The 26,429-nt window shown below is 35.9% G+C and overlaps 1 long non-coding RNA gene across 6 annotated transcripts in view; it reads left to right on the forward strand.

The window, feature by feature from the left end:
* The window catches only part of LOC141570624 (uncharacterized), a 755,563-nt gene that overhangs the window by 698,455 nt on the left and 30,679 nt on the right, over positions 1–26,429 (forward strand). For 4 of the 6 annotated variants that reach the window (XR_012494839.1, XR_012494838.1, XR_012494842.1 and 1 more), the window contains one exon: positions 5,013–5,163. This is a non-coding gene — a long non-coding RNA (uncharacterized LOC141570624). Of the gene's footprint in view, positions 1–5,012; positions 5,164–6,900; positions 8,686–13,684; positions 13,799–16,027; positions 17,609–26,429 lie in introns of those variants that run through there. The other 2 variants (XR_012494841.1, XR_012494840.1) reach the window with 2 other exon arrangements.

Below are 26,429 nucleotides of genomic sequence, written 5' to 3' on the forward strand. Positions count from 1 at the left end.
AATGCACTTCCCTTGTACAAAAAGATCTATAGTACCGTCTGACTCTTTACCATAGTTAGAAAAAAAAAAAATTTCTTTGTGGACAGATGACATTTCTATCTACCTATCTTCTATCTATTTATCTGTCTGTCTGTCTGTCTGTCTATCTATCTATCTATCTATCATCTACCTGTCTATCTAAACAAAACAGAGTCTGAACACATTATCCTGTACTGAATACATTTCCCCAGGCAGATGTAGGTCTAAAAGCAAAAATTTATCAGTTCATAGTAGCTATCTAGATAAGAATCATGCATGTACTCTGTATTCCGTAAAATAAAGCATCAGTATAGAAGTCTCAAGGATGAGGAAAAAAGATAGTATTAAATAGCATGCCATAGGATTTATGGAAAAGTTTTCCAACATGAAAGTAAAGAATTATCCTGAAGATTCAGAGAAAAGATACTTCTGAAATAATGTTATATAAGAACCAATGGAAAATGAGAATATTTGCCTTAATAAAATTCTAATAACATGACCACTGTAAAGAAACAAGGACAAGTATTAATTAGGATGTCTTTGGCTGCAAGTAGCAATTCTGATGTGGGACAGATTAAGCAATAAATACACTATTTTGTCACTTAACTACCATGTTTCCCTGAAAATAAGACCTAGCCAGACCATCAGCTCTAATGCGGCTTTTGGAGCAAAAATTAATATAAGACCCGGTCTTAATATAATATAAGACCGGGTCATAATATAATATAATATAATATAATATAATATAATATAATATAATATAATACTGGGTATAACATAACATAACATAACGTAACACCAGGTCTTATATAATGTAATATAAGACCTGGTCTTATATTAATTTTTGCTCCAAAAGATGCATTAGAGCTGATGGTGTGGCTAGGTCCTATCTTCAGGGAAATACGGTAAATGTATGCAGAGTAGATTCCCATGCAGGCTCATTAGAGGTCAAGATGTCATCTGGGCCTCTGTGTCCTTCCAACCTAATCGTGTTGGTTCTTTGTTTTCAGGCTGGTTTACCTCATGGTCTCAAAATGGCTGCAGCAGTTCCATGTGTCACAGCCATACACATTAATGTGCATATGATAAAAACGAATGACTCTTCCTAAGTCTCTTTCTTAAGAGAAAAGCATTGTGCAGTAGCTTCCAGTCAAATTCTCTTCACATTGACCTGACTTGAATTCTATGAATGTTCCTCAGACTATTACTGAAATGAAAAATAAAACAATTAAAACTGGCTTAGACAAATTATCCCAGGGGGATTATGACACCCATTACAGGGACATACAGAGCAGAAAAAGATGGGATGAAGTAATAAGTTGTAGAAGGGAACTACCTAAAGTAGAAAAATTAGAATCCACATTGGAAACAGTAAAAAGCAAGAATAAAATTGAGAAAACTGAATTGGTGATTAGACTCTAAAAAAGCTCTCCCAGTGTTCTGAATAAAAGGACAAAGAAATTTTGGAAATGTTATAAAAGAAAAAATGTGGAAAGTAGAGAATAGAGACTAAAAGTTGTGCATATTATGATAAAGCAAGGGGGGGAAGAAAATGGATGAAAGCCTAATCAAAGACTTAAGAAACAGCATTTCCATTGGGTAAAAATTGGCATGAGCCTGTAGATTAAGAGTTATCCATATGTTTTAAGTAAAATGAATAGTAAGAGGTCACACTTTTACATAGTTAAATTCTACAACGATATAGTCAGGGGAGTAAAAGATTACCAGAAAAAGGGACAAAAATTATACCAGTCTCATTATATGCTACTAAATTGTAAACGACAATGTAAAATTCTTAGAAGAAAGAAAATGTACCTCAACATTTCTATGTGTGGCACTCTCGCCAATCTAGTTGAAAGCAAGAGAATAGCTGAGTTTAAAGACACTGAAAATGTATTTCTTGTTTTCCTTTCCTTGTGGTGAAGATATACTTAAGTGGATAAATCAAGATAGAGAAAAATTTGGTATTAATTTTTTTTGAAGTTAAGTAGTAGGTTCCTCGAGATTCATATACTCAAATGCTATTCAAATGTAAAGATAACAAGAATTTTCTTAGATAGTTAAAGCTCCATTAGACATAAGACTTACATAGTCTTTCAGAAAAAAACATTCTTTGGACACTTTAAGATCCTAAGAATAGTAATCTTGTAATATAAAGGACTGATTGTGAGATTTAAAGCAACATAGTTTAATGAACTAAAGCTAGTTGTGGCATGATTATTCACTGAATGCAAAATACAAAATTAATTATTGAAAATGGTGTTTTATGCAGAACAATATTTAATAACAAACCAGGTCCGTAACTCTAATTTTTAAAAAATAAACAAAAACTAAGAAGTGGGCAGGAAAAGAATAGTAAAGGAGTGATAAATTCCTTTAACAAAGTGACTTGAAAGTCAGAATTTCTTTTTGTCATAGGAAAATAGGGAAATACCAGTGTAGAAATTATAAGAAATGTTATGACTAGTAAAATTAAGAAAAATAAATCACTTCCCAAACTACTATAGAATAAAACAAAAAACAGATTTTAACAACAATAAAAATTATTTTAAAATTTGAAATTGTATGGAAGCACATCAAACTAGAAGATACAAAACAAATTAAGAGACATAGTACCAATCATTTCAGTAATGGTTATAAATATGAAGGTTAAAAAAAAATTGTTCTGTGCTGCTTAGAAGAGCATTTCAAAGATGACTACAAGAAGATAGACCAAGGATACCAGACAATCAGAAACAAGAAGATATTCAATTACTGATATCAGATAAAATATCCTAATTAAAACAATCATTAATGGAGACTGATTTTTTCTTTTTTTTTGCATTGATACCCTTTTCTACTCTACAACAGAATACAAATTTTAAAAATCTTGTAGAGACATTTACCAAAAAAAATGACAATTAATGCAGAGATGATTAATAACAGAGGAAATACAAATGGCTAATAAATATACCAAAACTCTCTAACTCACTTTGATTCAAAGGAATCAAATCAAAATAACAAGATACCATTTTTTTCACCCTTAAGTTGTAGACTGTTAAGTAAATGTGATACTCAATTCACGTGAGGAATCCATGGGACAGCATTCACATATGTGTACATTGAATCGAATTCTGGAAAGCAGTTAAAGAATATGCAGAGACATTTTACATATTTTCCTCAGATTATAATAAGGAAATGCATGCTAAGGCAAAATCTGAAAAAATAATATTTATATGTAATGATGTCCATAATACTTTATTTGTAACAGTGAAAAATCGGAAACAAGTATCACTGAAGAGAAGAGCTAAATAAATTATATTACATATGTATATCTTCATATATACATATATAGGATATGATATTATATAGTTATAAAAGAGATTTTTTTTGGAAGAATTATCAGTGGACTGAAAAATGTTTGTGATTTAATGTTAAAGTCAGTAAAACCTGATGAATAATTGGACAGTCAGTTATCACCACTGTAAAAGTGCATGTAAAACTTCAGAAAGAAAACCTGCCAAAGCAGTAATCAGACTTGACTCTGAGAGGAAAAAGTATAGGTACTTTCTTTTGTGCTTTCTAAGACCTTTCTGTATGTTCTAAATTCTCTATTTCCAACATGTATTATTTTAATAAAGAGAAAAATATCAATAATTGAAAAGAAAGAAAAAAATTGCTTTTCTTCCACTTCCAATTTCTTTCATTTTTTTAGGTGTTCTCAAACATTTTGGTGGTTTTGTAATAAAATCTCTAGCTCTTTCACTCCCCTGAGATGTAATTTTTCTGAGACTGGAGGATTAGAAAGGCTTTATATTTTCATACTATCTCCTCACCAGCTTGAATTTCAATTTTCCCCTAACCATATTTGCTCTCCTTTTGCCACTTTGGAGATTATTCTCCTGGTTGGAGATGAAAGCTAAATAGGAGTTAGTTGATTAGTCTTGTTCGCTTTTTTTGTCATCTGTTAGCACTGTACTATCCATTACCAGCAGGCAGTCTTCCTTTATCTCCTTCTTGCTCTGAATTTAACAAAGGAAAAACAGTCCACAGAAACTTCAACTCACTTTGAGTATCCAATCTCCTTCTTAGAGATTTAAACCAATCTTTTGATTTATTCTTTAGTTGTGTGTCCCCTCTTCCTCCTTGAATCCCCTTCCAATATTCCTTTAAAATCTAAGCTCATCAGAGTGTCCTTTGCAACTACAAAGGATTTTGTAACTGTGGCCCTTTAAACCAGATCAGTCCATTTACCCATCACGCACCCTTTGGTTCGCAGATGCAGGACACAGTTGCTAACTGCTTTTTCCTCTTTGGATACCTTCTCCTTTTTGCCTGCTGCTTTGGGTTTTATGCTCTCTGCCTTGGTGTTTGACCGTGGTTCACAAATTCAAAATCTGCAGTGGTCCAACTGGCAAAAGGTGGAGAACTAGAGAGGCCAGGTACACCTTTAAAAAGAGCAGCCATTACTCATCCACCTCCCACTGTGCTACGCACTATGGGTTGTCACCCATTGTGATAAAATCCTCAGATTTTTTTTAAAAGATGCTGAAAATACAAAAAGCGCACATGTGTGTGTGAGTGTGTGTGTGTGTGAGTGTAGTTACAGATATGTGTGAAGCAAAAGACAAAATATTTTTATTGTTTCCCAACAATGTTCTCTGCTCTGGCCTGGGGTCTTTTGTGATCACATCGTAAAAATTGAATTTTATGGAGTATCAAAATCTACATGATCCTCAGTCATACCACATAGATAAGGACATAAAACAGACTCTAGGAACATGAGGCCCCAGGTGTTCAGTTGTCATGGACCCTTTAGCATCCCTCCCACTCTGTCGCTTCCTCTTCTGCTTCAAAGTTTACTCATTTCTTCACCCTTTAGCTTTGTCCCTTGTCTCTACCCTGACCTTGTACCCGAGACTTGCTGACTGAATGTGGTTCCTTCATTTTAATGTTTAGTCCTTCCTATGGACTTTAAATCACCTTCTTGTGCTTCTTTCTCTTGACGACTGCAGATGCTCCACCAACCCTGGTTCCAGTGCCAGATGACCTGGATGGTGTCACAAGCAAATAGTGTCTGACATCCAGTGATGGGGGATCATGTCCTGAAAACTTCATTGCATCTTCTTCACAATTTTTTCAAAAATAACTTTCCTGAAATCTAAGGTAAACATATATCAGTTGATATTATTATTATTAGCTTGCATTTATTGAATATTTTTATTGTGCACTGTCCTAAATGTTTCACAAGTAGTGGCTCATTTAATTGTCACAACACTCCAATGAATTAAGTACTTTTACAATTTATATTTACAGAAGAGGAAACTGAGTCAGAGTAATTTAAGCATGTACCAAAACTATCCAGCTAGTATCAGAGGAGGGAGTTGAACCTAGCAGGTTGGGCTCCAGAGGTATACCCTTAATAACTATGTATTATCTCTCTTCTTACATTGTTATGAACTCAGAGATGATAGCATTTTCTCCACAGGTTCCCGTCACTTCTACTGCCATCATTAGATCTCATTGTTGATCAGAATTAAGTGCCAATAGCATTTGCCCTCTGCCTTTTGAGCAATAGAACTACCAGCATAGCGTGTCAAGAACTTTTTGATGCTCTACCTTTAGTAGAATAAGGCTTCCAGCAGCTGTATTGAAGCTACTTTATCTTGCCTCCACACCCGTTTTGTGATTTATTGGTAATTTACTTTCTATCTCAAAACTCTGAAGAGGGCTTCTAAAACAGCACCGATACCTTCTTTTTTTAAAGCCAGGTCATATTCGGTGTTTCCCTGAAAATAAGACCTACCCCGAAAATAAGCCCCAGTTAAGATCTCAGCCAGATGGACACATTTAGTACGTTATGACAATGTTACAGAAGATGACATGACAGTATTTGAATAAATGTGGATTATTGTACATGAAACAAATGACATCCACTGAAAATAAGCCCTAATGGAGCAAAAATTAATATAAGACCCGGTTTTATTTTAGGGGAAACACGGCACTTCCAATTTATAAAGAGTAAATTTCCATCCAGGTTAATACTGTGTTTATATACAATGTTACTTCCCTTCCCCTTTACTTCTATGTCTCCCTAATCTACCTCAGATGCTCACTCAAGACTTCAACTAAAATTTCTATTTCTGTGTTTCAAAAATCTTTATCTCTCAGTCCACAGTGAATCCGAAGCTGCAAACAAGCACGTTCAAATGACTCCTGGACGTCCCTCTCAGGCATATCCAAGGCCACGTGTTCACACCTGAACTCATAACCTCTCCCCCATAACTGCTCCTTCTTTTTTCCCAAGTTTACCATCGACCCAGTTGTCCCTGCTAGAAATATTGGCCCCATATCTCTGCTCCTCTTCATAAGAAAACACATTAAAATAATTTTTGCTAACAGTCATACCCATTTTCACTTCTCACACACTGTTTTTTCAAACAGCTAGATTTCAGTCCTCACCACTGAAACTGAAACTGCGCCAGTGAGTGTCACCGGAGACTTCCATATTGGCAAATCCAATGGTCACTTCTCTGCCCACATTTCACTTAACCTGTTAGGCACATTTGATGTAGTTATTCACTTCTTTCTTTTCTTGGTTTTCATGATGCCACCCTGTCCTAGATTTCTTATTTTCATATTCGCTCCTTGTGCTCAGGCTGTTTAGCTGACTTTTCCTTAGGTTGGCCTCTAAACATTGAAAGTTCCCAGAACTGAGTCCTTCACTATATTAGTTTTTTATTGCTGCCATAAAAAAATTGCTACAAACTTAGTGGCTTAAGACAGCATAAATTTATTATCCGAAGTCTGAGACAGGTTTCCCTGGATTAAAATCAAGGTGTCATTGGCACTATGTTCCTTTCTGAAAGCTCTCAGAGAGAACCATTTTCTTGTATTTTTTAGCTTCTCAAGGCTGCCTGCTTTCCAGCTCATTGACCTCTTCCCCTGTCTTCAAAGCCAGCAATGTCAAATCTCTCTCTGAACCTACTCTCGTGGTCACATCTGTCTCACACAACAACCATGAAAAAGTTTTCCACCATGAAGACTTCCTGCTCTCTTACATTGGGGCCACCTGGATAATCAAGGAAAGCCTCTCCATCTCAAGGTCTTTAAATTAATTACATTTGCAAAATTCCTTTTGTCATGTAAGGTAACAAACATATTCATAGGTTCTGTGGATTAGGACCTGAAAATGTGCCTAAAACATGAGCTGTCTTCCCCTTCCTCTATGGAGAAAATCCTCTAAATTCCGCAGTTTCAAACGCCATGGGTGTGGTGATGCCACACATTTTTATCCCCAGCCCTGACTTCTCTGAGATTTCAACTCATTTATCTAAATGCTTAATTTACACTCTCCCCAACATTTCTTCCCCAAATCTTCATTATTTCCACAAATGGCACCATTACACTCCCAGAAGATCAAGAACTAAATTTGGTGGTCGGATTTGATTTCTTTCTTTTACCCTCAACTCTACTCATCAGAAGGTCCTCTAATATATACCCCAACTTATTTAATTCACTATTTCCACCGCTGCCACCCTAGACTAAGCCACAGGGTCAGTACCTTCCTAACTCCACTTGCTACTTTTCTTTTGATCCCCTAACATTTGTTTAGCATTGAAACAACAAAAACAAAAACAAATTCCTGCAAAAGAGTCACAGTAAGATTTTCAAATACTGAATTGGATTATTTCTCTGTTTAACCCCCTGCAGTGGCTCCTCATTACCTTTAGAAAAACTATGCTACAAAGCTCCTCATGACCTACCTGTGACTTCATCTTCTGCCACTCTCTTCCCCTTTCACCAAGTTTCAGACACACCGCCAGCCTTCAGTCTATCCCTGGAGCATGTCAGACTCTTCTTGCCTCACTTTTTCTGGAACCTTCATTTCGCAGATCCTGGCATGGTTGGCTGGTTGTCGTGATTAGGTTTTATCTGGAGGCCTTCCCCGACCATGTCATCTGAAGTCCATTTCTCCATCCTCATTCTCTATGCCATGAGTTTCTTAATTCCTTCAAAGCACTAATCACTACCTAAAAATATCACATTTATTTCTGTCATATTCACTGAAATAAAATGAAATACACATATTTTATGTACAGTTTTATGAATTTGGACAAATACATACACCTGAATAGCTACAACCTCAATGAAGAGGTAGAACATTTTCATCTCCCCAGAAAGCTGACAAATGTTCCTTGGTAGTCAAGCCCCCCCTGTCCACCCCAAGCTGCCTCTCATCTGATTTCTTGTAGCCACTCATCTCATCAGTTTTCTTGTTCCAGGGCATCTCTGTCAAACAGAAATATAATGAACTAGTTGGGTAATGGAAATTTTTCTAGTAGCTCATGTAGCTTTTTTCTAGAACTCCATATACATATACTTCGTACTGTATAGTGTCTATTTCCTTTTGCTTAACATAAGATTTTTGAGTTTCATCTTTGTATCAGTAGCTCATTTTTTCCATTAGTGAGTAGTACTTTATTTTATGAAAATATAACAATTTGTTTGCCCATTCTTCTTTTGATATTGCCATGTTTCCAGATTTTAGCTATTTTGAAAAAACCTACTATGAACCTTCATGCACAAGTCCTTTTAGACATATGTGTTTATTTCTTTTAGGTGATACAGTAACTTAATATTTAACTTTATGAGAAACTGCCCAATTGCTTTCCGAAGTGTTTGCACCAGTTTGCATTATCTCCAGATATAAGAGCTCTAGCTGCTCCATATCCTCTCAGATACTCAGTATTTTGGTGTTTTGTTTTGTTTTGTTTTAGCCATTCCAGTTGTATCCCATCGAGGTTTTTATTTGCATTTTGCTAATGACTAATGATGTTGAATATATTTGCAAATGCTTATTGGTCATTTGTGTATCTTCTTTTCTATAGTCTGTTGCAGAATTTTCCCTTTTTAACAATTAAATTGTCTCCTAATTATTGAATTGTAAGACTTATTTATATATTCTGCCTATGAGTACTTTTTCATATATATGTACTACAAATATTCTCTCCTTTACTATTGCTTGGTTCTTAATTTTCATAAGTTCTTTTGAAGAACAGAAGGTTTTAATTTTGATGAAGTTCAATTTACATTTTTTTTCCTTTTTTGGTTATTCTTTTTTTTGTCCTTTTTACCAAATTTTTCCTATGCGTGGTGTCAGAGTTTCTCCAATATTTTCTTCTAAAATTTTATGACTGTAGTTTTTATGTTTACAGTAGCTTCTTAAGATCTGTCATGATGTTTTTCTTTCTCTAGTTCTCTTTTCTTTTCCTCATTTCTTTGCTCTCCTTTTTCTCCCGTCTGTTCTCATGAAAGGTAGAACACTTTGTCTGATCTCAGTTTCTACTTTATTTCTCTTCTGCTTTATGGTCAGTCAGCAAAGCAAAGGTTAGTAGTGTCAAAAATCCCGAAACAGATGTTTCCCCTTTTGGAAGGCAGAAGGTGGAATGGGAGAAAGGGAGGATTATATATGCTTCTACATTTTCGTTTCTCTCTTTTACTTCTTTTGCACAAGAAGTTACAAGTCCATTTCAGAAGGGGTAGTGCTTAGAGAGCAGGGGGCACAGAAGGGTGAGAGCAGATGGTGCAAAGATGGAGGAGAAAAGGAGGGGCTGCAGACTAGAGCTAGAGAGACATTCACTCCACTTTATGATCAATAACCCCAAGAAAGAAGGTGAGAAGGTAACATTTGAAACACATCTATATAATTTGCAGCTTGTTTTTAATATACAAATCATGTTGCCCATGGCCAGAGCAGACCAATCTGATGAATTTAAAAAAAAAAAAAAGTGTAACATCACAATTACAATGTGGATGTCTTATGTTCAACCTTTTTTGACAAGATCTCCAGCTACCTTCCAAGTCTCCCTATTTGTCTTCTAGAAACCCCAGAAGTCACTTCATTCATTGGGTACGTAGGGCCAGTCCTCAGGGATATATTGTTTTTCTATTTTTGCTATTCTATAATAGCTCTACCTCTGCTTGGTAATGTCTGTTGCCTTTGAGTCCCTTTGAAAGTGCCATTATTTGTACTCTGTATCTATTCATGGGGATGTAAAGTACAACATAGAGAATATAGTCAATATTGTTACAACTATGTATAGTGCCAGGTGGGTACTAGACTAATTGCAGGGATTCTTTCCTTCTTTCCTTCCTTCCTTCCTTCCTTCCTTCCTTCCTTCCTTCCTTCCTTTCTTCCTTCCTTCCTTCTCCCTTCCTTCTTTTTCTCTTTTCAAATAAGTCATTTGTTGAAGGCAGCAGAATTCCATATTAGCCCTGTCAGCCATATGAATGGTGAACATGGTTGCCTCAATATGGAGTCATCTACCACCCTATGAGTTGCATTTCCCTTAGTTGGTGATGGATAATTCCCATATGCTAAAATCTGTGGGTCATCACTATTATCTATGGCAATGCTGAAGGAAGTCAGTATTTCTTCTGAGGTTGAACTTCACCCTCTATGATGTGTTTCTTAATCTTTTTTGTATTATCACACTCCCCTTCTTGCCCTCCCACCCCACCAGAAGACTTTTTAATTTTGTTTTCTGAAACACTTCTGCCATCCTGTGTGATATTTTAATACGATAGATATAACATTTGTCCGTTTATCACCATGGCCCTCCAAACAGCGTAATAATGAAATTTTTTTTTCACTCCCTCCTAGGCACTAATTTGTACCCTTGGGACAATATCCAACCCTATGTAGAATGCATGCTCTATGAAAAGGATGACGTGAGTGCCTACAGATCTGATAATGCTGAGAACATTTCTTCTTCTTCTTTTTTTTTTTTTTTAAGGTACGCAGTTCATTATAATAGAATGACTAGAGACTTAAGACTCAGAGAGATAGGATTCCTGGTTCTGCCATTCCCAGCTGGGTGATCTTAGGAAAACATACTTGAGCCTTATTTTATAAACAGTAAAATGTAGCAAAGTATAGTTTTTTCATGCTTTGCTACATTTTACTGTTTGGGGATTAACTTTTAAAAGTCCCTGTGTAGTTCTTATCAGAATACCTCTTATGTAAGTTCAATTCCCCAAGAATTATTTTAGTTTATATTGGTCAACTCATCAATTTATTACCCTCCATTTTCATGGAGTTGTATTCCTGCTGGATTATTTTACACACTGTCTCTTATATTCATCTCCATAAAATGCTGTAACTTATAGAGACATTCTTGAAACGGGTTCATTCTCCCTTCTGGAAAGGAAAACAGCTTATGTTTACAGCTCTCCCATCCCAGATCCCATCAGGAAGGAAGCTAAACAGAACACAGGTAGGTTAAGAAAACATTTCCAGAGATATGCATATTTTCTGAGTCTCAAATTGAACAATAACTTTTTGGGTTCCCACTAGAAGTGTTGGAGTCTGCTCAAGAAAATGCTTTATATATATATATATATATATATATATATATATATATATATATATATATATATATATATATTTCAAATAGTTATTTATAGTATTTTTATACTTCAAATAGTTATTTGAAGTAACTATTCACCAGAGGTTCTTGGGAACTTTCCTTTAAACCTTCTGTTAAACCTTCTTAATCCTTCCTACTCAAACTGTGATCCACACACCAGCAGCTCCAGTACCCCCTGGGAGCTTGTTAGAAATGTGGAATCTCAAGTCACATCCAAGAACTACTGAATCAGATCTTCATTTCAGTAAGATCCCCAGCTGATCTGTATGCACAGCCAAGTTTGAGAAGCACTTTGCATAATCACTTTTCTACCTCTAACTGCATCCAATGATTATTAATCTTCTAATAACCCATAATTAATGCTATTTGCAAATATCATTATTGCCTATTAATATGTATTAACACTATCTACTAAGTGCTAAGCCCAGCTTTCTTCAGTAAACATAGTATTATTCACTGACCACACCCATAGAGTAATTCTAAACTTCAGTATTTTTATGACTCACCTGCAAAGCCTGCCAAAAATTCAGGAGACTACCCACAAAGACTAGGATTTATTAGATCTGAGATGGCCTCAAGAATCTGAATTTTCCACAGTCACTTAAGGTTTTCCTATGCAAGTGGTTCCTGGACCATAGTTTATGGAAATGGTGTTAAACTATAACATTAAAAACAAAAGTCTCTTAACCATTTTTATCCCTTTAATCATGCCAGTTGATGGGGGTTTCTGGTCACTGTGGAGGTTTACATTAGGAGTATAGAGAGCCCAGATGCGTATACAAAATCAGCCTTCATGGAACACTTCCTGGTCACACTCGGAGGTCCTTCTCATTCTCTCTGATGTTGCAACTGTGCTCAGAAAAGACCATGTGAGAGTGGCTATGACTGCAGAAAATGTATTGCAGTGCTTACTAATCAAGAGGAGTGGTTTCTATCACTATTTTCTCTTTAGTCAACAAGCACTGCAAAGATCACTAATATTTATTATAATATTTATACCTCTTCTTATAAGTGTGCGGGAAAGAAGAAGGAAAGGTAAGAACTATCAGACACATGATGCTTTGAGGGGAATTTTAAACTAATTCTTAACTTGGCAGTATTGTACACATTGGGCATTAAATAGTTAATTCACAGCCATTGAATCCTGCTTGTCTTTCCATTAGAATTAACAAGCAAAACACATTAGAAGTCTTTCAGAAGTTGATTACAAAGAAGAAAACACATTAGTGGAAGTAAAATACACAATTTGAAAAATAACAGTCTTTCTCATCGTGCTTGAGAAACAGATGCTTGAATAATCATCACCTTACACACAAGTCTCCTTCAGAAAGAATAAATGTAATTACCTATAGCTGTTACTTGGAGATGGAAATAGAAATATAATAGCAAAGATTGGTAGCACATATTATATGAAAGGATTAAATAACCCTCTGTATATTCAATACGGTAGAAGAGGCTTTTATGTTCAATGGGAGAGTCCATCAGGAAAGACATCTTAGTCAGTGGGGATATTTGACATTGAACCAGATTAGAATTACCTCTTGGGGGCAGTTTTGCAAATTTGACTTGAGATGTTAGAGCTACCTTTAGAGATTCTTAGGTATCAGGACTTTCTTCAGCACTAGACTTAATCAGAAATTATAGAAGTAGGACTAATTTTTGAGTATTTATCATCTATCTGTCTGTCTATCTATCTATCTATCTATCTATCTATCTATCTATCATCTATCTATCTATCTGGAGTAAATGAAGTTACTTTCGATCCAAATTGATTCACAAGATTCTATGGGGGCAGCTGGAAGCTATGTTACAGGAAATGCAGTAGCAAATAATGAAGGATGTATTGTAGGGCAGAGTCAAAAAGCTGTGGGTCATGAGGAAGCAGATGGGCTACTTAAGGACTGATCTAGAAAGGAGACTAAACCTGAGAAGGAATTTGTTTCATCGTTAGTTGTTAACAGAAAGCAGGTAAAAAATATCTTCTGCCACCCCAGTTCTCATGGTATGTCCTCATCATAAACACTTGCTTACTTTTCCTATAAAGAAATGGTTATAAAAAGTAAGATTACTTGAAGTACATCTAAGGTACTAAAACTGGGTTCCCCAGTCATTGTAATGTGACCGGTAAAAATCACAGAGAGCCTGGGGAAATCATGAGATTGACATTTCCTTAAGTGCAACTTTTGAATCAACTTTAAAGAAATTGTCTTTACTTTGGCTAAGCAAAGAGACGGTGTTTTCTTTTTATTTTCCAGTGTACATGTTTTTCCTTGTCCACATCTTCTTCCACAAAGAACTGTTATTCACATCAGCCTTTTGGATTTGTAAGACACGATTTACATCTTCCAAGGAACTCTTTATGGCACCAGGTATATTTATAGTTAGACTACCGGGGGGCGGGGGTGGGGAGATTAACAATGAGCTCTCTCAGGGCCTCCCACCTGCCCTTGTACTCTAGTTTTCAGAGATGCCTAATAGACCCCAGTAGATCATGCTGACCTGGCTTCATTCAAACTGGGGATGGAAAATTTCCACGAGCACACCATGGTCACACCAGTTACATATATGAACATCTGCTGGATCAATGCAGTAGATAAAGCAAACTATGTCTCTCTCTCTCTCTCTTTAACATATGCATAAGGTGTGAATTTAAGGAAGCCTGGATAAGAGAATTTAAAGTTGGGTTGTTAGATTGGGTTTGTTGAGAAGGTTCTTAGAATTAGAGTGATCTAATGGGTGAAAATAAAAAGTGAGGTAAGATTGGATAGTACTCAAAAAGAAACAGAGCAGTGAGATTAAAAATTCATAGATTTAGAACACTTTGCTAACTGTTATATAGAAAGTAGCTTTTCAAAAGTAGATAGAGTTTCTCCTATGGTTATTGGCACTTTTCCCGAGTCGGAGGCAAAGAGTTCTTTGAATTTCAAGAGAAAAGGATTCTTTAAGGATATGGTTGCAATGGGACCTCTGGGAAATAAGAAAACTTATCTTTCCAAATAGCAGGTTAGAGGGCTTTGTCGGTATTAGTGTTTTATAGGGACTACTCTCAGGCACAAACATGCTGGAATGAATGGTGGTTCAACCTAAGGCCTGGGGCCTACAGGTGAAGGGGATTAAACAATTTTGAGATAGAGAAAACAGAAGCAAAGCTAAGACCAGTATAATCAACTGAAGTTATAAAAGTGCCTATGGCTTATCAAGAAATTATAAAGGAAAAAGCTATTACAAATAAGCTGCATGGAAAGGCTATACAGCTCTATTAAAGAATGCAAAAGTTATTAAATGCATGGAATATTTTATATAATATGGAAATACTGCACACCATTATTTAAATCTGATATTACTCTCCACATGTAATTGGTAGTTTTCTGCAGGAAGGATCAGCAGAAAATGCTTAACTCTTTAGTCCTCAGCGAGATTGGACCATTGAAGAAAACAGTGGGTACCTTCCATTAAAATTAAGGAACTAGACAAAGTCCCAGGATGTTTTCACCAAAAGGAACTGAAAGCAAAGCTTTATAAATTAAGACCATCCTATCAAGATAGGAAGCATATTATATTCATCTTTACTAGCTCAATGCCTAGTGCAATGCATGGGACATTAATTTTTGTTTTGTTATGCAATGATTGTGTGAGTGTGTGTGTGCGTGCGCGCACGTGTGCGTGCCTTAAAGATGTATCAGCAAAATTGTTTCCTGTTAATGCTAAATTGAAATCTTAGTGTAATATCCTTTCAAACACTCTACTTCTCCCCACCCTCCCTAATATCCTTTCAAACATCCTACTTCTCCCTACCCCCACCCCAAAAAAGTCTAAAACGGGAAAAATGTAAATGAAAAAGAAAGGCAAATAACTTAGATCAGCAAATGAAAAGACAGGAGAAATCCCCAATAGAAATATGTTTCTGGGTAGAAAAAAAAAGTCACATGAATAATAGCAGGAACATTATATATCTAATTAAACATAATATTTAAAATTGGGGCAATGGGTTAAATTGGAACATTAATGTTTGGCAAAAGGAATTCATTTGCATGCAGAAATTGGGGTTGTCATCAACTGCTGTTGTAGTTTTAGTAAGTCTTTAAATTTTCATCTTTTCCCTTTGTACTTTTCCATTAAACACAGCATATTATAATCAGATCAGTAGGTCAGCCAAGAGCACAGAATTTATATTTCAAAATGACACTCAATAGTTAACAATCTAGCAGCACAATAAAGCCCATTTCAGGTGTAGAGTCCAAGCTTTTTCAGATTGTTCAAGTCTAAGCAGTCAGCCTCCCATGCCTGATGGTTTTCTCAGTAATCCCAGCTGGTCCCTGCCATGTGAGGTCCAGCAAATCAACTCTCGCTATAGCCGCTGCTGCTGGGAGCAAGGAGAAGCAGCCCTGTAGGCTTTGCTCTGTGACAGTGAGGGAGGCACTGTGTGGGAACAGAGTCCCAGAGGGCAGTTTCCAGGCTCTCGGCCTCATGTGGAAAGGTGCTGGCTTGGGTAGTAGATGGCCATCGACTGTGACTGGTTGGCCATCAGCTCTAACCAGTTAGCCATTGGCCACTGATATAACTGCCATGGCTGCATTGGTTTGTTACTTGGTTGGCAGGCAGAAAAGTGGACGGAGGATTGCGCATCCGTGTGGATACTACTTCCTGTGTGCCACTCGACCGGCCGCCAGTGAGACTGGGGTGCAGGAAGACCCCTTGTTGGGGTACTGGTGGATGTTTGCCTTTGTATCTTCAACCCAGCCACCAGAGAGAATATAGTGGTATGAACCCCCTATCTATGGCTCCGTGAATGTTCCTTTTTGGCCTCACCATATCCTATGTTCTTATGTGAGGAGCGGGACCAGAGTCACTGCATGGAACACTGTATACCCAATTTAGCTCTCAGCATGAATCCATTCATGGAGGATGTTGGTACATTTAAATCACGTTTTCTTATTATTAACAATCATAAGCCAAATCCATGTTTTAAAATTAAACATTCACCCTAATAGCTAGTGAAGTTGAGCAGTTTTTCATATATCTGTTGACCATTTGTATGTCTTCTTGGAGAAGTGTCTGTTCAGGTCCTCTGCCCAGTTTTTGATTGGATTGTTTGGGTTTTGTTGTTGTTGTTATTGTTGAGTTGTATGACTTCTTTATATATTTTGGATAGTAGCCCCTTACTGGAGGTGTTGTTTGCAAATATCTTTCCCATTCTGTTGGTGGCCTCTTTGTTTTGTTGATGGTTTCTTTTGCTGTGCGGAAGCTTTTTTGTTTGATATAGTCCCATTCATTTATTTTTGCTTTTATTTTCCTTGCTTTTGGGGTCAAATTTATAATATCCTCTCTGAACCCAAGGTCCATACGTTTAATACCTATGCTTTCTTCCATACAATTAAGTTTTTCAGGTCTTATGTTTTCATCTTTGATCCATTTTGAATTAATTTTGGTATATGGGGACAAAAAGCAGTCTAGTTTCATTCTGTTGCATGTGGCTTTCCAGTTTTCCCAATGCATATCGAAACCACAATGAGATACCACCTCACAACTTTTAGAATGGTTATTATCAACAAGGTAAGTAATAACAAGTGTAGGAGAGGTTGTGGGGGAAAAGGAACCCTCATATAATACAATGCTAGTGGCAATGTAAACTGTACAGCCTCTATGGAAAACAGTATGGAGTTTTCTCAAAAAATTAAGAACAGAATTACCATAGGACCCAGCAATCACTCTTCTGTGTATCTACCCCCAAAACCTGAAAACATTAATCTGTAAAGATATATGTACCCCAATGTTACTTAAAGCATTATTCATGGTGGCCAAGACATGGAAACAACCAAAGTGTCCTTTGATAGATGATTGGATACATAAATACAATAGAACATTACTCGGCCATAAAAAAAGATGAAATACTGCCATTGTAACAACATGGATGGATCTTGAGATTATCATGCTAAGTGAAATAGGGCAGATAGAAAATTGAGAACTCTATGATTTTACTCATATGTGGGATATAAAACTGAAAGCAACAAATGAACAAGACAAACAAAGAAATAAAAACTCATAGACAACAGTTTAGTGGTTACCAGAGGGTAAGGGGGGAGGGAGGATGGTATAATAGAAGAGAGTAAAGGGGGGTCAAATATATGGTGATGGAAGAAGAACTAACTCTGGGTGGTGAACATACAATGCAATATGTAGATGATGTATTATAGAATTGTACACCTAAAACATATATAATTTTACTAACCAATGTCACCCCAATACATTTAATAAAAATAAAAAAACATAAAAATTAAACATTTTGCCTTAGCATAGATAATTTTATGTTTTCTTGTACACTGGAGGGTGCAGGGAAGAGAAGTGTGGTAACTGAGGGTGAAATTTCTTGTAATGACAATAGGTTATGTTTATTAGGTGCTTTCTGTGAGCAAGGCATTAGGTTAAGCTCTTTTTGTGCATTATGCCATTTAATCCTAACAAAATTCTAATGAGGGAGATACCATTATAATTCTCATATTAATGAAAAAGAAAAGGAGGTTTTAAAGGTTAAATAACTTGCTTAAGTAGCACAGCTGAGATTGAACCCAAATGTTATCTGAGTCCAATTCTCATGTTTTTTCACCACAGTGTACTGGATATCCTTCAAACTGTAAAGGAACAAGAGAGACCTAGCATTTGGTACAAGGGTCTCTCTGGGCAGTTCTCTAATGTCTTGGGTAATATATCTTGCTTCTTGGAGAATTTAGTGAAGCTGAGACTCATTTTGTAGACTCTGTTCTCTTCCTGCACGGAAAGGAAGAGAGATTGGGGATGAATGGTCTTCCACAGTGTACGATTGTTCTCCTGGCCTCTCAGCATTTGACATACATTTTCAGGCTCAGATCAGATGTCATTTTCCCTGAGTAAACTTCCAGAAGCACCCTCACCTGCAAAGTCAATATTAAGCATTCTTTCCCTACACAGTCCCTACCACACTTTCTGCATATTATTTCCTCTGCACTTCCCTATGCATGTCTACAGGGCAATGTCTGCATCTTATCTGTAGTTTCATTTCCAAAGCACAGCACCCCACTGAGGAGAGATTGTCGAAGGGAGTTAAATCTCATTTAAAACGTTCTGCTTCAATTTTATACATTTAGATGCTTTTGTTCATAATTTTAAAACGCCTAAGAAATGAGAGGAAAGAATGAAGGCCACTTAACTGATCAATTCGTATAAGATAATATGTGCCCTTACCAAGTGCCTTTATCCAGGTAGGCTTTTTATTATATGGTTCCCAAGTGAGAGAGTACTGTACTCTGATGATTCCGTTCAAATTCACAGTGGAATGGAGAAGTTCCACAGGCACAAAGCTTGCTGCTGCTCCCAGGCCCTCACCTCATCTTTCTGTTTGCCAGAATTCATTCAAGCAACCATCCAAAAATCATCATTTGCATATTGAACACTAAGTTGGAGAGGGATCAGAAGACTGAGGTGGTTATCAGGAAGGGAAATTACAAAGGTAAACACAATGGCAAAAGTCTTTGTTTTCAAAGGACTCATTTTCTATTAGAGAAAACATGCAAATTTTGCTCTTACTGATATTTAACACTATTTTGTTCTGACAACACAAAAGCAATTTTTGTTTGTATAACACTTGACAGTTTACAAAGCACTATGACACTCATTCATTGTTTCATTTTGTTTTCAAGATAGGCCCCCCAAAAGAATCATGGTGACGCTGAAGACCAAGCATACTTTGTTATTTCTTGTATCCAGTTTGTGGGAATGAGAGACAACCAATAGAAGGTCATGCTAATTTAAGATCATGCTGACGGCATAGAGAAAAGGCTGTTCTTTTGTAATAGACATTAAAGGCGCGTGTCCTAGGCTAGACTTCTATATTGTCACAAATCAGTCCCTGGTTCCATTTTTAGCTCTCAGTCTAAGGGGAAAAAAAAAAAAAAAAAAAAAAAAAAAAATATATATATATATATATATATATATATATATATATATTCCCTATCTTAAAAAACAGCAGCAATGAAATCATACCAACTCTTTCATGTTAGATCAAAACGTTCATTGTGATTCTGTCTTCTCATTGAGATGCTGCACAATTGTAACTAACTGTCATCAATAAAATCAAGAAAACAAGATTTTTATTGTGGTTGTTGTTTTGTTTTGTTTTTATGAAGGAAAAGCAGAGGCAAATAACTTTGACAACCAGAAAAAAAGCTTTTTACAGGTAAATGGCATGTTTACATGCATTTTTTTTCTATCATAAAAGCCCTCAAATTAATTTCCCTCTAATTGATAAAGGTTGATTGTATTTGAGAGAATAGCACATGGCTTCAAAGATGAGTTGAGTAAATTTTATTAGGGACCAAAGGGGTTTTAGGAGATTCATATTTGCCTTCCTGGGACTAGCTGTGTTAGCCTCCTCTCAAGAAGGAAATATGATCTAACTCATCGAGACAAGATGAGTTCTGCAAACAGTTGGACCCTGATGGTCACACACCCTAGTGACAACAGGGTCGGTGCCAGGATGTCCCACCTAATAATAATGCAGTCTTCAATTTAAGGATGGCTCCAGGCCCAGTCATTTCTCTTTTGTAATGGCAAATGACTCTTTAAGCCTTGGGAAAGAAAGAAAGGTTTCGGCAAAAACCCAGAAAGTTAAGGCATGTGTTTGCTCCACAATGAATATTCTCCTCCAAAATAGAAATATTCTATCAATACAATTAGCACCAAAATATTCCCCAGTTCTCAAGTCCTACAAAAGAAATAGAAATACTGACAAAGGAAAGGTGGCTCATCACCGTTCATTAAATAAAGAACAGCTAAAAATGAGTAGCCAGGCTTTTGATTGGTTTGTTTTCTCTTTCCAAGACCAAGGAAACTAAAGAGATTATGAAACACTGTCATTTGAACAGATGGGTTAGATATTCAGCTCATGAAATATCAGTTGAAAAGCAATAATTAAATTATTTCTGTTTTAAAACATCATTTCTTATTGAGGAGTCATAGTCTAAGGATGGTGATCTTTTCTCTATCACTAGGTTCAGAGCAAATAAACTGATAGAGCATGAGCTATTTAGATGAGGGTAAGGAAGACTTTCTTGATAAGGAGAGACTACCAAATGATTGAGAAAAAAAAATCATCTCATAGTCTCAAAAAATAGGCTATGTTTTCTGTTGGAATGGGTCCAATTACAGTTCTGATTAGGTAGTGTTGAAGTTTTGCTTTCTTTTTTTTTTTGGAATCTTTGAGCTCCATAACTCTTTCTAAAATTAACTTTTCTATTTTGAGGTAATTATAGATTTGCTTGCAGTTGTAAGAAATAATATAGAGGTACCACCCTTTACTTGTGTCCCCAAATGGTAATATCTTGCAAAACTATGCTACAATATCACAATCAGGATCTTGATATTGATACAGTCAAGATATGGAAGAGTTTCATCACCACAAGGATCCCTCTGTTGCACTTTTATAGCCACACTTATCAACTCTTTTCTCCTTGTCCCTGACCCCTGTCAACTACTAATTTGTTATCCATTTCTAAAATTTTGTGATTTCAAAAGTTATGTAAATTGAATCATACAGTATGTGATTTTTTTTTAAATTAAAGTTTATTGCGGTGACAATGGTTAGTAAAGTTACATAGGTTTCAAGTGTACAATTCTGGAATACATCATCTATAAATCCCATTGTGTATTCACCACCCAGTGTCAGTTCTCCTTCCATCACCATATATTTGATCCCTTTTACCCTCACCTCCCACCCCCCACCCCCCTTGCCCTCTGGTAACCACTAAACTGTTGTCTGTGTCTATGAGTTTTTGTTTCACCAATCCCTCTCCTGGGTATCTCCCAAAAAAATCTGAAAACATTTATCCGTAAAGATGTATGTGCTCCAGTGTTCATTGCAGCTTTATTTATGGTGACCAAGACATGGAAACAACTAAAGTGTCCTTTGATAGATGATTGGATAAAGAAGATGTGGTATATATACAAAAAGGAATACTATTCTGCCATAAGAAAAGATGAAGTAGTGCCATTTGCGACATCATGGATGGATCTTGAGATTATTATGCTAAGTGAAACAGTATGTGATCTTTTGATATTGATGTTTTGCACTCAGCCTAGTCCCTGGAGATTCCTCCAGTTAATGTGTCTATTAATTGTTTGCTCTTTTTTTTTGCTAATATTCTGTGGCATGTTTGTGTCACAGTTTGTATAACCAGGCACCCATTGAAGGACAGCTGGGTTGTGTACAGTCCTTGTCTATTATGAATAAAGTTGTTATGAATATTCACATGCAGGTTTTTACATGAACATAAGTTTCATTTCTTATAAATGCCCAGGAGTGGAATTGTTAAGTTGTATAGCAGTTATTAAGAAACTGCCAAAATGTTTTCCAAGGTGACCATGCCATTTTATATTCCCACCTGCATTTGCTGCTGTTACTAGTTTTTATTTTAACCATTCTAATAGTTATATAGTGATATCTCAGTGGGGTTTTAGTCTGCATTTTTTTTCTAATGGCTAATGAGGTTGAACATATGTTCTGCTTATGTGAATGTCATACTCGTATGTATAACCACTTTGGTGAAATGTTTATTCATGTTTTTTTTTGCCCACTTTTTAATTGGATTATTTGGGTTTTTATACTGCTGAATTTTGAGAATTCTTTATATATTCCAGTTACTAATTGTCTGTCAAATATATAATATGAAAACATTTTTCCACAGTCGGTAGTGTAAGTTTTCATGTTCTTAACAGAGTCTTTTGGAGTTCGCATGTTTTTAAATTTTGTTGAGATTCAAATTATTATTAGGTTGGTGCAAAAATAATTGCAGTTTTTGCAATTATATTTAACCTTTTAAATCACAATTACTTTTGCACAAACCTAGTAATTTTTTAATGGTTCAAGTCCATGAACTCTTTGTGTAGCTCTAGATCCTGAAGATTTTCTGATTTTTTTTCTGAAAAGTTTTGTAGTTTAACATTTTACATTTTCCTGTGACTCATTTTGAGTTATTTTTTTGTATAAAGTATGAGGCTTCAGTGGGATTTATTTTTATTTTTATTATTTTTGCCTATGGATGTCCAATTCTAATACTATTTGTTGAAAATACTATATGTTTTTCATTGAATTACTTTTGTAATTTTGTAAGGCCATAACTTTGACCATCAAAAAGACACAAATTGAGCTAAAATTCCTTATACCTAACGAAACTAGTTCATGCTTAAAGGGTACTCATTCTGTGCCTAGGCATTGTTCTTAGCTTTTTCCCTTTCTTTACCTATTTAATTGCCTCAGTAACTCATTGTCTTATAACTATAACAGAGTGAAATGCTCAGACTGACTCCATCTTATTCAAGCCTGCTTTGTTCCCATGGCCTTCAAGTAAATAGCTTCTTGCATATAGATATGCTTGCATATAGAGGAATTTTGCTTGTGGCTTGAGTTTTTGGAAAAACGGCCCTTACCAGAAGGTGTGTTTCCCAAGGAGATAAGAGAAGTATATGCAAAAATAATGATTGTTTATCAGAGATTCACAGGAACCTTATGAATGGATTCTTATCAACTAGAGTCAATGGACTAAGAACAAAATAATTCTGCAATCTTCCTCGGACCCCTGCTGGCGCTCAGATGTCTGTGGTCCTCAATAAACTCTTGCCCCTCCCATTTCCCTTTCCCTTGACATAAAAGAAGCCTGAACGCTGTGCTTTCTTAAAATGGACTTGAGGAATCACTGGGTCTCCCGTCTTCTCAGATGGCACCTTCTAGATCAATAAACCTTTCCTTACTCCAAACCCTGATGCTTTTAGTTTGGGCCTTTTGAAGCATCTGGCACATGGACTTTGGTCCAGTAACATGACTCTTTGAGGTAGGTATCATTATTGTTCCCATTCCACAGATAAGGAAACTGGAACTTTGCCAGGTTAAAGGACTTGCTCAAAGTCGCAAAACTAGTAAGTTGGGAAGCCAGGATTTGAACCCAGATAATGTGCCACTAGTGGTTGTGCTCTTAACTTTGTGAGAACTGCATTATTTACAGTGTGCCAGATGTTAAGCAAAATATTGAACATTTTGCCATTTTTCTCACTGTTATCCCAAAGCATTTCAACTAGTGTAGGAATAAAAGACTCTCCACACATTCCTCTTTGTAGGTTTCATGTGTTTGATGTTTTATTCATATCAAAACCCTCATGTCTATAAAAATACAACTTAAGAGTCAAAAAGCATCAAATCATTTTCTAAATTTGGAGTCTGTTTCACAAGTTGAAGCTCTCAGTTGTTGACACCTTGAACTTTCTGTTGCCTGCAGATCAACTCTTCCCCACAGGGTCCAATAAAACACGTGACTCCACTGGGGAATCCCAGCACTATTATCATTAGCCAATGACAGAGCTTGTGACTGTTTACTAGAATCAACTCCTTCTTTTTTTATTTTTTTTTATTTAACATTTGTCCTTTCAAGTTTGTTTCCTGGCCTCTTAGAATACGTACAGCAAGTATTCATGAAAAATGAAGGCAATGTAGAAAGTAACAATGCCAGCAAGGCTGTCAGAGAAAAATGAGACAAAAATGGCAATGCAAAATTCCCAAAATGGCAAATGCTTTGTTTCAAATGTAGAAAAGAAAGTACAGTTTTAAAATATAAACAACAGATTATTCAAAAACTTATACTCTCAGTTAAAAAAACACACACAAAATACCTTATTTTTCTATAAGGGCATTTTGGAATCTTTATTTCAATAAGCTCTTCTAAAGTTGCAGAATCTGACACAGATGAAAGAGCCAGAAGCTCCTTCTCACAAGGTGAAATCAAACTGACTTGGGCTATAAGGGAGATATTAAACTGAGTTTGAAGAATTTCCTTATTATTCTGTTTATCTGTTCATGAAGTAACTTCTCATGTTCTCCTCTTAAATGAGAAGCACTGTCCTAAGAATGTTGTTTGTGGTGTTTTGCCATATTGAGAACAAGAAGATGGGATAAAATCTAGTCGGAAGGTACTTGAAGTCTCAATATGAAAATAACTTGATATGATCTGACAAAATATTCAACATTTTGCTTAACATCTGGCACACTATAAATAATGCAGTCCTCACAAAAGTTAATAGCACAACCCAGGTACCTTATCTGGGTTCAAATCCTGGCTTCCCAACATACTAATTTTGTGACTTCGAGCATATCATTTAACCTGGCAGAGTTTCAGTTTCCTTATCTGTGAAACGGGAACAATAATGATACCTACTTCAAGGAATAATAAGGCAATTAAATGTTATGAGTTATTGAGGTAATTACATGTGTAAAGAAATGCAAAGAGCTAAGAACAATGCCTAGGAGCAGAATTACCACTCTTTAAGCTTGAACTATTACTTTCGTTAGTATAACAAAATTTAGCTACATTTCTGTCTTTTTTTGATGTTCCAGGATGTTTTAAAGTTGTCATCTTGATTTTAAAATATGTCCCCAAATGATTTCCAAACCTCCTGAGACATTCCTGTCACTAAAATTGGATAGGTTGTGCACGTTATATATATATACTTGATTGTTTAGAAATTGCAGGGTACTGTGTCTGTAATTGATGAAGCTGCTACCAAGTAGAGGTGATGGAGTTTATGGAATATAAACCACGTAATTGATTTCTTCTGAAATCATATATAAATTACATGAAATAGAGCACTTTGGAATCTTGAATCCATTTCCTGCCCTTCTTTTTCTATCCCCCTCTCTTCAATCTCCTCAATATTCTCGGTCTTTCTTTTACACTTCTTTGTTCCCTGTCTCACTTTCCATACATGGAGAATTCATACCATGTATTAAAATAATTCTCATATTTAATTAAACTCTAGGTTTTTAAATATTTACATGTAAGGGAAATTATAAATTACAAATCCATTTAGTGTAAGGGTCCTTGGTGAAACAGAGAAAGTGAGCCTTGTATTTCATACTTTTTAAACGATTCCCAGAACTGTAAATAAAACAAACTCAAAGTTGTTCTTGTTGGCTTAGGCTATAGAGAATCTGAGGCATTAGCAAAAGGCCAGCTTTTTAAAAAATTACTTTTCTTTGTTTTCCTTCCCTGTAGATAGAGAGGCTCGATATTGCAGCAAGACATTTAAGTATGTAGATCATTTGTTCTGAATTTCATTATAAAAATAAAAAAGGGCAAAAGTAGAGTGTAGTATGTGGAATTGTCAGTGTCTCTGAGAGACTTAATTAATGGTGAGTTAAATTCAAGATAAAAAGTAAATCTGATAATATGCCTTTTTTTCTATAACTGTGTACAATTATGACCTTCCCCATAACCAACTTGCTTTGGCAAAGTCTATTTTTCACAAGATCCTCTAAGTGATGTTTTTGAAATGTAAACCAGAATATGTCAACTCAAAACCCTCCAAAGGCTTTCAGTCTCACTCAGAATAAAATCTAAAGGCCTTTCAATGGCCTCACAAGGTCCATTGCTCTTGGTATCTCATGCCCTACTGGTCTCCTTTTCTCTCCTTAGCATCTTCAAATCCACTCATCCATCTGCCCGGACTGCTGTTCCCCCAACACATCCCCATAGCTCATTCTCTTGTCTCCTTCAGGTACTTGGTCCTTGGCCATTTTACACAACCACCCTCCATCCTGACTCCTACAATTTTTCCTTTTCCTTTGCTTTATTTTTCTCCTTAGTACTTTTCAAAATCTAACACTGCATATATTACATATGTATCTTGTTTTATGGTTGTTTTGTTTTGCCTTTTTTATTCCTGACTAAAATGTAAATACAAAAAATGTAGGTATTTCTAGCTTATTAATAAGGTAATACATTTCAAACATATAAAACAGGTCCTGGCACATTGTATGATCTTAGTAGATACTTGTTAATGAATGCTTAATAGATGATCAAGTCACCTTTCAACAGAGGCTGAAAGAAACCTGCCATTTCTCACTTGTTATTTATGAAGAACTATGGACTGATAGAAGCAGAACAGACAAGGTCACTGGTTGGATATCTACAATTACATTTTCCT

This window comes from Rhinolophus sinicus, linkage group LG01 (genome assembly GCF_036562045.2).
Source record: "Rhinolophus sinicus isolate RSC01 linkage group LG01, ASM3656204v1, whole genome shotgun sequence".
Lineage (NCBI taxonomy): Eukaryota > Metazoa > Chordata > Mammalia > Chiroptera > Rhinolophidae > Rhinolophus > Rhinolophus sinicus.